We start from the raw sequence: 13,993 nt of genomic DNA, 5'->3' as shown, positions 1-13,993 counted from the left end.
TATCTCTTCTCTCTCGTTACAGATCATGGCCAGGGTACACCTCTCTATGCTACCGTGAGTAATACAGTGTTTCATTCTCATTTTATGTATCACTGGTTATGGTTCACACACCTTAAGTATGAGCTGTATTAATACTTTCCTTTGGTTGGTTGGTTGACCTTTTGTTAGTGTGTTGGTTGTGTCTTGAAGCATGTGTGTGTGTGTGTGTGTGTATGTGTGTGTGTGTGTGTGTGTGTGTGTGTAAAGTGATGGTTTGTATGTTTCAAATAAAATGATGATTGAACTTGGCAACACTATTACCACTATCACTGCGATCATCACCACAACCACCACTACTATCACCACCAACTACCACTATTACCACGAACCACCACTATCACCACCACCACTGTCACCATCATCACAACCTTTGCCACCACCCCAACCACTACCACCACTATCACCACCACTACCACCACTGTCACCACCACCTCGACCTCTACCACCACTACCACCTCAACCTCTACCACCACTACCACCACCACCACCACCTTAACCACCACCACTTCTCAACCAGATAAAAACAGCATCACCAACAAAGCTCGAACCCCCGCACGATACTCCTAAATTACTGAGTCTGGCTGCCTGTATTGGTTATTCATTAGTCTCGTCTAGTATAAGACTTCATTTTTTAATGGTGCCGCACCGTTTTAATGAAGTACCGACATATGATACTCGAAAAAACAGTATATCACTTCCCCTTTCCTGCCACCTGCGATAAGCCTTCCCTCGAGCTAAACCAATTGAAACCCAGGATTTACCGAGAACTCGTCGCTCATTGGACAGTGGTACGGGTACAGAGCCTATGAGAGGAGGCGAGGGAGAGACTCATTATCTCATTGGCAAACGAGAATGAGCCACCAGAAAGCAAGAGACGGGGAGGGGAGCCTTGGGTGAAATAATTATGAATTTTATCTGAGCACGCTGCAGGGATCAAGTTTATCACATTAATGAAGACCGCCATTAAAATCCCGCCGCTGGTTAGGGTTTCGCGATAACCTATTAGGATTATTTTTCACTGAATCTGTTTGGAAATAGGAATTTGACGGAGGATCTGAACCCTCCTCGTCATCAGGAAGACAGAATCCAATCCTTTACCGCCATTACTACTGCATATTCTTAGTCTCAGCCATACCACTTATTATGTTAACTATCCTGTACGGGGAAAACTATCCTGAACTATTCTCAAACTACGGTAAACATCACTGACTATCTCGATATTAAACCGATTACGATAAAAAGAACAGAATTAAACTTTATGACCTTTAGCTCCTGGCCCCTTGATGTAACTCACCTCTCCAATACCTTAGACGAACCCAACTTCTTTTATCCCACCTGCCCCCTCTACTGCCACCCCTCCCTCCCCCCACCTGCCCCCTACTACCGCCACCCCTCCCTCACCCCACCCCCCTTCCCTCCCCCACCACCACCTCCTCACCCCCACCCGTCCCTCCCCTACCTGCCCCTACTACTACACCACCCTCCCTCCCCCCCCCCCCACTACCACCACCCCTCCTCCCCCCACCTGCCCCTACCACCCCACCCGTCCCTCCCACCTGCCCCCTCCCCCCCCTCCACCACCACTACCACCACCCCTCCCTCCCACCTGCCCCCTACTACCACCACCCCCTCCCTCACCCCCACCTCCTCCCACCTGCCCCCCTCTACCACCACCCCCCTCCCTCCCCCCACATTATCCTTTCACTAATACTTAAATTAGGTCCGGTGCCATCCTTACGTTAGTTACGTCAGCAGCTCTATACACCACTCACTCACTCAGTCAGTCACTCACTTGGTTACACACTGTCACTCACTCATTGTAGTCACTCACATTCACTTAGTTACTTACTCATTCTCTCACTTACCTGACCTGAACTCAACTGAACTAACTTTACCTGTCCCTCCTGACCTGACCTGACCTGACCTGACCTAACCATGCTGCTTCCTTACGCATAACACCGAAGGCTTGTAATACAAATCGGGAACTTGGGGACTTTTTTTTCGAATATGTGTAGGGGAAGGTTTGTTATTTTACGAAACTGGGGAAAATGTGTGTGTGTGTGTGTGTGTGTGCGTGTGTGTGTGTGTGTGTGTGTGTGTGTGTGTGTGTGTGTGTGTGTGTGTGTGTGTGTGTGCGCGCGCGCGTTCTTACGTACACCCATCATTCATCCCCTGACACTCCTGAATCGCTGACTTGAGATACGGTCATTGAAGGTTTACCGCGAGGCAGCGAACGTCAGCACACATCCACCTCTCTCTTAAAGAACGCCCCCTACCACCACCCCAACTAACCCACTACCCCCTTCCACATCTCCATCTCCCCCCCTCCCACACCCCCTCCCCTCCTACCTGCCCCTCTACCCTCCTCCTACCAGTCCTCTCACCAGCCATCGTCTCTCAGTCGAGAATAAAAACATCAGGTGAGGGATGGATGTGCCCGTCGTTGTTCAGATAAAACCATTAGGAGAAGAGTTGCGTGAGAGCGTGGGAGGTGGGCCGCGCCATCCGTCATGTGGTCGTTAGCCGGGCGTGCTCTGCCGGGGAGAAAATAATGGACCATTACCACTCGAGTGTAACTACGATATTTCACCTAAATGACTGCCAGAATCTTCCGTCCTGTTGCAATTTCTCAGCCAAGGATAGACAGGACCATCGATAAGACGGCCGATTATAGACAGGATGTAAGATGTGCTGTGTGGAACTATGAGAAAAATGTGTTGCGGCCCTTGTGAGGGGAAGGAGGAGAAGAAAGGAAAAGATTTGTCTGACTTTTGTGTTTTGTAAAATGAATATGAACTGTTGTCGTATATTGTCTCCACGGCCTTTCATGGTGAACACACACACACACACACACACACACACACACACACACACAGTACTACTACTACTTTGCTGTCAATCGGAATGGAGTATGACGATCATCCAGCTATGATACAATTATATGGGCTATTAAGGATGTCCCCTTCGTTGGTGAGCTTTAAGGTGACTTGAGAGGCTGGTACGGGACCGGCAGGATAGTCAACAGATGTTGCACGTGTGGAGGACTACATTTAGTGTGGAAGGGACGGCGTCAACGTCTTTCCGGCACTGGCACTTGTCTACTTTGATATGCTGTCAGGCTAACTCGAAAGTATTGACACCTTCTCATGTGGTGCTCCTCCAAGCGCTACGGTGTGGAGTGATCGTTTCCCAGGTGAGGGGTGCGATTTGGCACTTTTTCATGTTTGTCTTAAGACTATCCTTTTCCGTTGTCCGCCGGCGTTACGTTTACTATTCGTGAGGTGACTGTAAAGGAGCTGCTTTGGCAGTCTACTGTCGTCCATGCGGGTAACCTGGCCAGTCCAACGTAATTATTCATGAATAATGGTAGCCTCGATGCTCCTCCAGTTGGTGTCAGAGAGAATATTGGCATTTGTTCTCGTCTACCCAGCGAACTCGGAGGACGGAACATAGACTACGTTGGTGAAAGTTTTCAAGTCTCTTGAGGTGCCTCCTGCATGTGACCACTGCTTGATACAAGTGCATCTTTGTTGATAGTTTCAGCTCCCTACAGCTGAAGACACGGGTACGGAGTCTGCCAAAGGCTTGTGATGCACATCTGATCCGATGTTGAATCTCGTCATTGATGTCCGCAGTGGTGGACAGGTGGGAGCCGAGATACAGAAAGACGAAGACGTATTTGGCACATTCTTCTCTATATTAGTAAACCTTGACCATATAGTATTACTAGTTCCATAACTTACCATTAATGATTAAAGGTGAATATTTGTACGTATCTAATCCCAGTGACGTCATTGTTTAAACAAGAATCGTAAACAGGCTCTTGGTGTGGGAGGTCACACACGTTCCTACATAATGAGATGATTGTCAAACTGTCCAGGTGTATACAGCTGTTGTGGGCATTTAAAGATGTATCGTTGTCAGCCTTAGTGTTTTTATGATAATAACGATACTACTACTACTACTACTACTAATAATAATAATAATAATAATAATAAAATGGCCGATAAAGATGGTGACTATGATATTAATTATACTATTAAGAAGAAACAATTAGTATAATAATCTAATCATAATAATAACCACATTAATTGGCCAACAAATGGACTGTACGCAGTAAGTTATAACAAAATATTAAGAACTGTCAGGTATCATACTGGGAGCCGCGAACCTGATGGTGTTGGAGGCAGGTGTCGGGTCATGGTGTTGGAGGAGGCAGGTGTCGGGTCATGGCAGGTGTCGAGCCCCCGATGGTCGTCTAGTACACTGAATCGACCATAAATCTAGACAAAACACCCGTAAACTAATAATCATAATGCGTGAGCCTTATTAGCCCGGCACGGAGGCTAATAACAGCGCGTGGTGGTGTAGTAGCCGGACCAGGTTGTGAGGAAAGTAAAAGATGAAGTTTACGATGGCAGAAAATTCTAGGTCTAAAACCCATAGTGTATAATTATTGGTCCATTTGATTAAAGTACGACTCGTAGGCTGTAGTTAACGCTAGGAAAAAAATATACGGGGAAAAATATTAAGGATATGTATAGGTTGTTGATTAGCTGTTGTTGTAGTTATTGTAAGTCATGATTACAAATTTAATCCTCGTAATCATGTGAGCGATGAGGCAGTAGGTGACCGCAAAGTGTGGTGGAAGTTAGTAAGAGTTAATGAGTGTGTGAACCTCTAGCGTCGTGACCGTCTCTCTACACCCTTGGTTTCCGGAACACACGCACACACACACACACACACACTGTGAAAGAGGAGGAACAGTGTTGGTTTAAGATTAGGAGAGCATTTGGGAGTCAAGTGTAATTAATCAAGTTGGGATAGGCACGTTGTTATGAGGGTTTTCTTGGTTATCTGGTTCATACAGCGGTAACGCACCTCTCTCTTATGTCGTCATGAGATCGAGTCCTGGCCCAAGACACGCGCGAGAAGTCTGTTACACTGTGTGACTACCAAACATCACAAGTTCCTCCGGGTACTTCGGTCTCTGCCTGTACTAACAAACACTGGACAATAATGTTCATGACAAAATAACAACGAACAGACCAACCACCGTCTAGTGAGCTGGTAAGTTGTGAAATGATATATTAAATATCTCCCCAAACACACGGACGGACTCGTACAGTATACTCGTATGTTAGGATTCTCTCTCGCCCCTGGGCATGGCCTGAGCGTGGACGCCCACAGGTCACGCCAGCCCGGGGCGGTGTAGGAGGGTCAGGTGTACCTGGGAGGATGTAGGATGCCGCCGCAAGATTATCCTGCAGGATCCCCTTACCCAGGTGTTAACTTACCTGTGTTGTGCTGATCACTGCCCCTTGCATCTCTCTCTCTCTCTCTCTCTCTCTCTCTCTCTCACACACACCAAAGCAAACACAAGCACACTGTAATACTGGTGGTCCTCACGTTGTTAGGCCAAGTGGTGGTGACCGGGCGTCCATTGGAGGTGAAAAACAAATCAGATTTGTTTTATTATTCTATTTCTTCTACTTTTCTGGTTATATCTTCGCTGGTCAACTTTCCACTAGATTACGAATTCCTCGGCATCTGTGTCCATCTAGTCAAGGGCTTGTTTTATATAGTATAATCTACAGTATGTCTTCTGGAAAATGGTAAATGGCTTGTGGCTGGAACAAATATATTTACACTAAACCATTTCGGAGCTTATCCTCTCTTCCTCATCAACTGTGTACTATAAAAAAAATATTAATTATATTTAACATAACAAGGAAGGTTGATAGAATAGATATCCGTAATGTTGTGAAATAAACTTAAGATATTAAACAAAGTCACTTGGTCATATAGATAATAAAACCCGTAACTAATATAAAAGTAACTATTTACTTTATCCCTTATAGGTCAGTAGAGATATTTATGAAACCTGGAAAAAATAGCAAAACTATGTAAAAAATTTACCTCTTGACATTAAATCATCATTGTTTTGTAGGGTTAAGTTAAATGTGGCACGGGAGAGCAAAACACACACACACACACACACACACACACACACACACACACACACACACACACACACACACACACACACCAACACGGGTCCTCACACGCAATTTTTAGCAAGAAAGGAATATCTAATATAATCCTCAGGTCATATCAGCTAACATTACTTCACTATACGGCTATGTAATCATCAGGTCATATCAGCTAACATTACTTCACTATACGGCTATGTAATCATCAGGTCATATCAGCTAACATTACTTCACTATACGGCTATGTAATCATCAGGTCATATCAGCTAACATTACTTCACTATACGGCTATATAATCCTCAGGTCATATCAGCTAACATTACTTCACTATACGGCTATGTAATCCTCAGGTCATATAAGCTAACATTACTTCACTCTACGGCTATATAATCCTCAGGTCATATCAGCTAACATTACTTCACTAAACGGCTATGTAATCCTCAGGTCATATCAGCTAACATTACTTCACTATACGGCTATGTAATCCTCAGGTCATATCAGCTAACATTACTTCACTATACGGCTATGTAATCCTCAGGTCATATCAGCTAACATTACTTCACTGTGGTAAGAAAATTTCGGATTGTTTCATATCTTATCGTTTATCATACTGTTATTAATATTTTCTTATAACCAAATTATTTTACGTTTGACACACACTTGTAGTTATATTTAATGATTGTATTGATTGTTACTGTAAAATATGTTATTAACTGTGTATTTTATGTATATCAGATTGTATAGTTATTCCGTTGAAGGTCTGGCTGTCTGTCTATGCATTCCTGCCCAGTGTTTGTCATCATCACACAGTAGGTGTTTGTTATAGTACATAATTATCTCAGCTTCTTGTTGTACGGTGTTAATGTTTCTCGTGTGGTATTTGTCAGATGTTGAACACACTCTTTTTTTTTTTAAGATATAATAAAGTTGGTCACCATCCTATCTAATACACGAATAATTTGGTGAAATTTGATACGTGTCCCCTCTTGAAGGATTAATCTGTGTCTTGACAATAACTAACCTCGAGACCTGCTTGGGGGTGGTCCCGGTGTAACACTAGCCATATTTATTTTTACGCCCACTTAACATGAAATACTCTGCCGTTGATGCGCCGCGATTAGTGTGAAAGTGGCAGATAATGTCACCCGTGTTCGCCCGTGTGACCGAGGGTGTGTATAATATATACCGTGGGAGCTGACTCTACTCCAGTGATGGCCATGGGGGGCTTGCACTCCCTCTCTCTGTCTCTACATCTCTAGGACTTCCCAGCCCGTGAGAGAGCGTTCCCTTCCACCGCCCCACTGAGGTTGCGCATCACTATAGGTGAGGATGCAGGGCAGGTTCCCACGGGCCTCCAGCCTCCCCCACGCGCGACAGGTGCGCCACCAGGCGATTGGGTTAACTTTGATTAAAATTTGATCTCAATTAATCAGTGTACGGGCAGAGGGTCGGCCGACAGAGGCTTCAACACCTGTTTTTTTTATTTTGGCGACGTACTTTTCCATACACCTGCTGCTCGCTTCACACCTGCACGTTCTTTTGTTTTAATGAGATTCGTGTAGAAGAAAAAATGTTTGTATTGAAGTACCGTAGTTATCGTAGTCATGTTAAGGAGATAAATGTTGATGGAAAAAATATATTGATACATCAAAGTTATTGGAAATTTGAATTTGAAACATAATAAAGCAGTAGAGAAGCCACACAGTGGGAGAGTTCAATGTGCATATAATATACATATTTATAAATACGTGGATGACATAAAGTTATATTGACCGAAGAATTTTTAGATTACTGACGAATGCACTTGGTATAGGTAATAGTATAAATTTATGATGAGAAAGAATATATAGTTGCTGATATAAGCACTTGACATTAACACGTAACAGTTATTAATAAATGATTGGGCAATAAACTCAGAAACATTACGTGTGAAGTGGACGAGTAATGGTGGCGGAAGAAGCACGGAAACTTAATAAAAGTGAGAAATATTCTTCTTAATGACTAGAACCTGAACATTAACAAAGTCTTCATCAAAGGAAAAGTGCCATTGTACAGCCCCGGGGAAGTGTCACGTACTGAGTTGGGACAAAAGGTGCAGTCGCAGGTGTCACGTGTGTTGAGACGGGGGAAGTGTCGTGTTCCTACCAGAGGTGAATGTACTGCCGCAGGTATCACGTGTGTTGAGTCGTGGGAAGTGTGTTCCTACCAGAGGTTAATGTACTGTCGCAGGTGTCACGTATGTTGAGTCGTGGGAAGTAATTGCCACCTTTTAATCTGTTCAGCTGAACGCCACCACCGACCTGTCAGTAAATGAACGCGTGTTGTCTTGATTGTTCATGGTAATATGATGAACATAACATAATAGTGTGTGAACTCATACTATTTTACTTTTTACTTTTTTTTTACCGCTATCCTTTTCACCACTGATCGGCTCGTTAGCCGCTTGGGCAACCGGCCATGTCTCTGTTACGCACTGTTGGCAAGTACTGGGCATGCACTGGCTCCTAGATGTATCTGAACCTGCTGCAGTGCTCGTCAAGTCTGATCTTGAAACAGCTCACACTCGGTGCCGTCACAACACTCTGGCAGATTGTTCCAAAATGTCACAACTCTCATTCCGAAAAAGTTTGCCCTTACAGTCTTCTGGACTTACGGCTTCTTCAACCTTGAGCTATGTGACCCCTTGTGGGACGAGCGTTCGCCAGCTCCAGGTACGGACACTCGACTGATTAGTGCCCTTTGAGATGTTTGTACACTTCAATTAAGTCCTCCTTGCCCGTCTGTAGTATAAGCTAGGCAATTGCAGGCGCTCTAATCTCTCTGGGTAGCTGAGGTGCCAAAGGGCTGGCACCAGCCTGGTCGCCCTCCTTTGGACATTTCCAATCAACTGACAGTCCCTAGCATATCTCGGGGACCAGACGGGGTGACAGTCTTCCAGACGAGGAAGTACCTCACTCTTAAAGATCGTTACGAGGGACGGCCCGTCTAGATATCTGAACGACCTTCTTATAAGACCTAATAATTTAATTGCCTGATTCACTTTCTTCTCGTAATGGCCCGATAACATCAGCTCATTGACAACATACACACCAAGGTACTTTTCACATTCAGTCTCAATTAATGCTTGGTTCTTAATTTCTCGAAATAACCTTGGCGTCATCCGCAAACTTTTGTGTGGAGGAATGTACAGCTTCTGGCATGTCATTTATGAAGCAAATAAACAACAGCGTGCCCAATACACTGCCCTGTGGTACCCCACTTGTGACGGGTACACATGACGATTTCGTGCCATTAATCACCAACACTGCTTGCGATCACAGAAAAAGTCCCTGATCCATGCTAGGACACTTCCCCGAATCACGTACTATTCCAGTTTAATTTTTAGCCCTTCATGGGGTAAGCTGTCGAAAACCTTGGCAAAATCTAGGTATATATTATCGATATTACCACCCTGTCCCAGAATTTGGGTCCGAGCATCCAGTACCTTGAGTATTTGTGTTAGGCCAGAGCGTCCTGGCATAAAAAGTGTTGGCAATCCTTTACAAGATGGGACTCGTAGCAACGGATTTAAGTTGGATAAGTTTAGGTATAGGAGGGAGATAGGAAGAAACTGGTTCACAAATATAGTGGTAGATGAGTGAAACAAGCTTAGCAACTTTGTAGTAAATGCTGAGATGCTGGAAAGTTTTAAAAGGAGGCTAGATAGATTCGTGGACGACAGAGGGTGGTTGTAACTCTCGACAGGAGCTGCCATGCACAGGCCAACCGGCCTATTGCAGACTCCTTACTTTCTTATGTTCTTATATAATAGACTATGATATATTCCTATTACCTAACAAGTAAAATGGGCACTTCCACTATGTCGATCGTTGGAGAGGTTCAGGATTACCGCACTACCACCGTCTACGCAGCCAGCACTTACTTTTACACGATGAGTGGATAGCACACCGTCGGTGGACCGGGGTGAGACCTCGTTGCACTTACTGTAGTGACGGACTTCGATGCAGCTGGTGAGACGATGAGCGGGACTGGGGACGAGTGTTGCTGGCCCCTTCACGGTTATAAGAATAATGCTCGTTGAAGGAGCTGCAGGCCCCTTATATTGGAGATGGCAAGCCGGCAGATGACCTCTCTTAATTAATACTAAACTGGGTAGGTCTGGACAGTTGTGTTTGCCCAGGTGTGTGTTGAAGGCTGGAGGGTAGTCTCTTGAGTTAACACGGTCATGATCGTGTGGCGGTGAGAATTCTGGTTCCCTTTGGGTCAGGTCTACGTGGGTGACCACATGGGCATCTACTTACTGTTATGTGTTGTTATTCTCTGGGCTGTAAGCTATGGTCTGATAAACAATCATTATATATGAAACCAAATATATACTGTAGTGTACATGGTAAATAAAAATAAGAGGTAACAAACTGTTATAATTATTTACAGAACCGTAAGCTTGCCCGTTTGTTAGTGTGTGTTTACCATTTATCAGCATACTATTCAGTTCTTTATTAATTTGTTCGGAGGAAACTTGTGATGTTTGGTCGAGTCACACGCCGTCTCACATCTGCGGTGAGGTGCGCGTGTAGTGGATTTCTCCCCTACAAACGCTGTTTGTCGCTGAGTAGCCGACCCCGCGAATTCCACAGTGTATGCCTCGTGGTCTAGGTCAACCAGCGCCGCCCACGGAGCCGGGGTCAACTATTAAGCCACGCCTACCCCAGCTATTTAAGACCTGACCTCGTGGTGACCTCTCTCTTTTCTACCTACACCAACCAGCAAGCAACACCTCCTCCTCCTCCGCTGCCTGGCGGTCCTCGCTCCCGCCGGCGAGCATGGCGACCCACAAGCTCTCCTCCTCTGAGCACCCTCACCAACCAGCTCTCTCTACATCCCGCTTATAACCATGCTGCCACTTCCCAGCACCAAGCTGCATTGTACATCCAATACAACATGTATACAGAGAGCACATTGTGAGTTTCCTTTCTCCATCCCATCCTGAGAACGAACCAAACATCCCATACCCCACACGCGCACTACCACTGTATTTTTTGTTTTTAAGATGCACACGTATATAATTATATAAACCAGGTATTTTTATGTAGATCTGTAATCAGGCATTACCTCTAACTTCATCCACTCACCAACCGAAGCAACAATTTGCCAATACATTTTGTTACATTTCTTTAAGTCTCCCATTAATGGAAAATTTTCTATGGTACTCGAGTTACAAATGGAAGAACTGTTCGTCAGTTTCTCCTCGGTGATACGATATAATATTTTACCATTAACCTTATTTACATAATAGCCACCCACAAGAGGCGGCCATGCCAAGGGAAGAAGGCCAGTGGACTGTTTAGGATCCCCCCATTGTTCTTGATAATTTTGTCAAGGGCTATTTTGAAGACCAATACTGTTCTTGTTCATCAACTTAGGCTAGTAGACTGTTCCATAGGTCTTTTACCCTCGTGTGCAAAACATTTCCTTATATTCGTTCTGCATGATAACTTGGTGAGCTTCTTAAGTTAATAAATGTTTTATGTTATGACTTTGATGTAACTCTTAAGTAAGTTTGAGTAACAAACGTTATAAAATTTTAGCGAAAACATGTCAATCAAAATTAATGTGCCATTTTTTCCTAATCTGATGATTATGCCTTTTTCCGGTGTCATATTTTCCTATTGCCATTTTCTCCTGTGCCAGTTTTTCCTACAATCGTCACTGGGTGGGAGGTAGAGCGGGTGGCGGTGTCCCCTGGCTCTGTGCTGGCGTTCTTGCTCCCACTACCCTCCCTTTGTATATAACCAAAGTACGTCCGTCCCGGCTCTTCATCGACTCCCCCCTACTGTACTTAATTGAACTGAATTGAATTTAGAGGGCTTAGTTAAGTTAGCTTACTAGGTTAGAATAGGTTGGTTAATCTTCATGTGAAATAAACTGAGGTGTCTAATTTTCAGGTGAACCTAAGTAGGTCTATTTAACAAGTAGAATAAAATAGAACATTTCCTGAAGTATCGTGCAATATATTGTGGGGTTTCGTGATGTTGAATCGCACATAGGAGAAGGTAATCTCAGCTATGGCGTTTTCTCTATATAAATATATAATATACAAAACAGTCTGTTGCTAGGAAATTGCTGCGTGGTAAAGGAGTTGCTGTGCAGGAGGTATTGCAGAGTTCTTGGTAGAATGCCTTTCACGGCGAGGCTGTGAGCTTATATAGACGTCCACCAGAAGTAAGCGTTGCTGGTGGCCGACCCCCGGCGAGTCTAGACGGCTAGGCTGATCGGCGACTAACGGCAGTAGCAGTTGTAGGGGAGAGTATCCACTACAATATCATAGCTGAATGCCTCTTCACGCATGTTAAGATTAGGATCAACAAATTAATTTTTGATACACTCACAAGCAGTCTGTCGTCATACACATGTACTGTATGACGTCATAACCCAAGATTGTCTCTGTAAAATATCTTTAATAAAATTTGGTTAAAAAAATCAAGAGTTATATTGACCGTAGGTGAAAATTGTCAGTTGTGTTAAGAAGATAAGGACAGGTCAGTTCCTGGAGTAAATAGCTAATGTTTTATTAATTCTATATTACATATCAGAAAACAAAATGTAACAAAATATACATACATACATACCTGTACACACACACAGTAAGGTTTACATGATTGATTGATTGATGACTTTAATGGATAGTTCTGTCAGTTATACCTAATTGTCCAGTGAGGAGGAACAGGCTACCTGGGGGAAACATACGAGGCTCGGGTGGGTCATTGAACAACATTCCTCTCACATCCCATTCATGAGGAAATAGAAGCCGACTCTGGGTACAGTAGTGATCTGATATGTGGACCATAGGCACAGTAAGAAGATTAGATTGGTTGCTTATCATCTTGGCGGGACTGAAGTCCAGGTAAGAAAAAGATATGTTATCAGATACCACTAACGATGTTACCAGTATTGCCCTGCAGCAAATGACCCACATGTGTCCCTTCTAGACACATGCAAATTTGCTCTTTTGGTCCTGAAACATTAGGCATATATACAGGGGCCTCACAGCATTATTTTACAGTTGGCCTAATTTAAACGTCCAGGTATCGGGTTTAATTTACTGTCTAGTCTCAAGCCAGATTTGTACCTACAAGAAACTGTACGTGGGGTGGGGTAGGGGCCAGGGGAAATGTGTGAGGGGGGCGAGGGCTGACCCACCCTTGGTCACATAGTCTGTTACCATTTCACGAAACGTAAGTTTGTCAGGCAAAATTTCCTAAACATGATACCATGTTGTGATGCGTTAATGAGAATGAATGTACTCGGTCAGAATTTTATCTAGGAGTTTGTATATAAGGGATCCGGATGTTAGGCTGTGGTTCAGAGTATTGTAATGATGAGTGTAAAATACATACAGTATTAATTAACTTTTTGAAAATAATCAGGTCTTTTTTATAATATTCCTTAAAAATAGTAAAAGACCAGCACGTTGTTTTCTGTCATATATAAGTACTATCTTTTCCTATCATATATTTAAAATGACTTTAAATTAAAAGTTTATGTATACAATGCATACACTTGTGGTCCAACTGTGCCTAACCCCTCCTGCACACTGTTGGGTCAGAATGATAGAAAAATTAGATCAGTTCCCGGTACAACACACCAAATTTTCTATGACAAGGATGATTTATACACGAGATGTATTTATAAACTAATGTAAAAATAATAAATATCTTGATGGAATTTTAACTTTTTTAAAGCATCATATAGTAAAAATTATATAATAATAACTAAAAAGTATATAATTAAATAAAATAACTAATCATATCATCAAATTATAAAATCCCAGACAATAGTGTTTTCTCAATACATATATTATTATTATTATTAAATTGGTAAAGTAGAATAACCTATAAATGGTATTATATTTATAAATTATTACGGAATAAGACTTACACATAATTACAGGGTTAATAGAT

Source organism: Homarus americanus, unplaced genomic scaffold, assembly GCF_018991925.1.
Source record: "Homarus americanus isolate GMGI-L3 unplaced genomic scaffold, GMGI_Hamer_2.0 scaffold7657, whole genome shotgun sequence".
In the NCBI taxonomy this organism is placed as follows: domain Eukaryota; kingdom Metazoa; phylum Arthropoda; class Malacostraca; order Decapoda; family Nephropidae; genus Homarus; species Homarus americanus.
The sequence above is the reverse complement of the archived record's forward strand: the minus strand, read 5'-3'. Positions refer to the sequence as shown.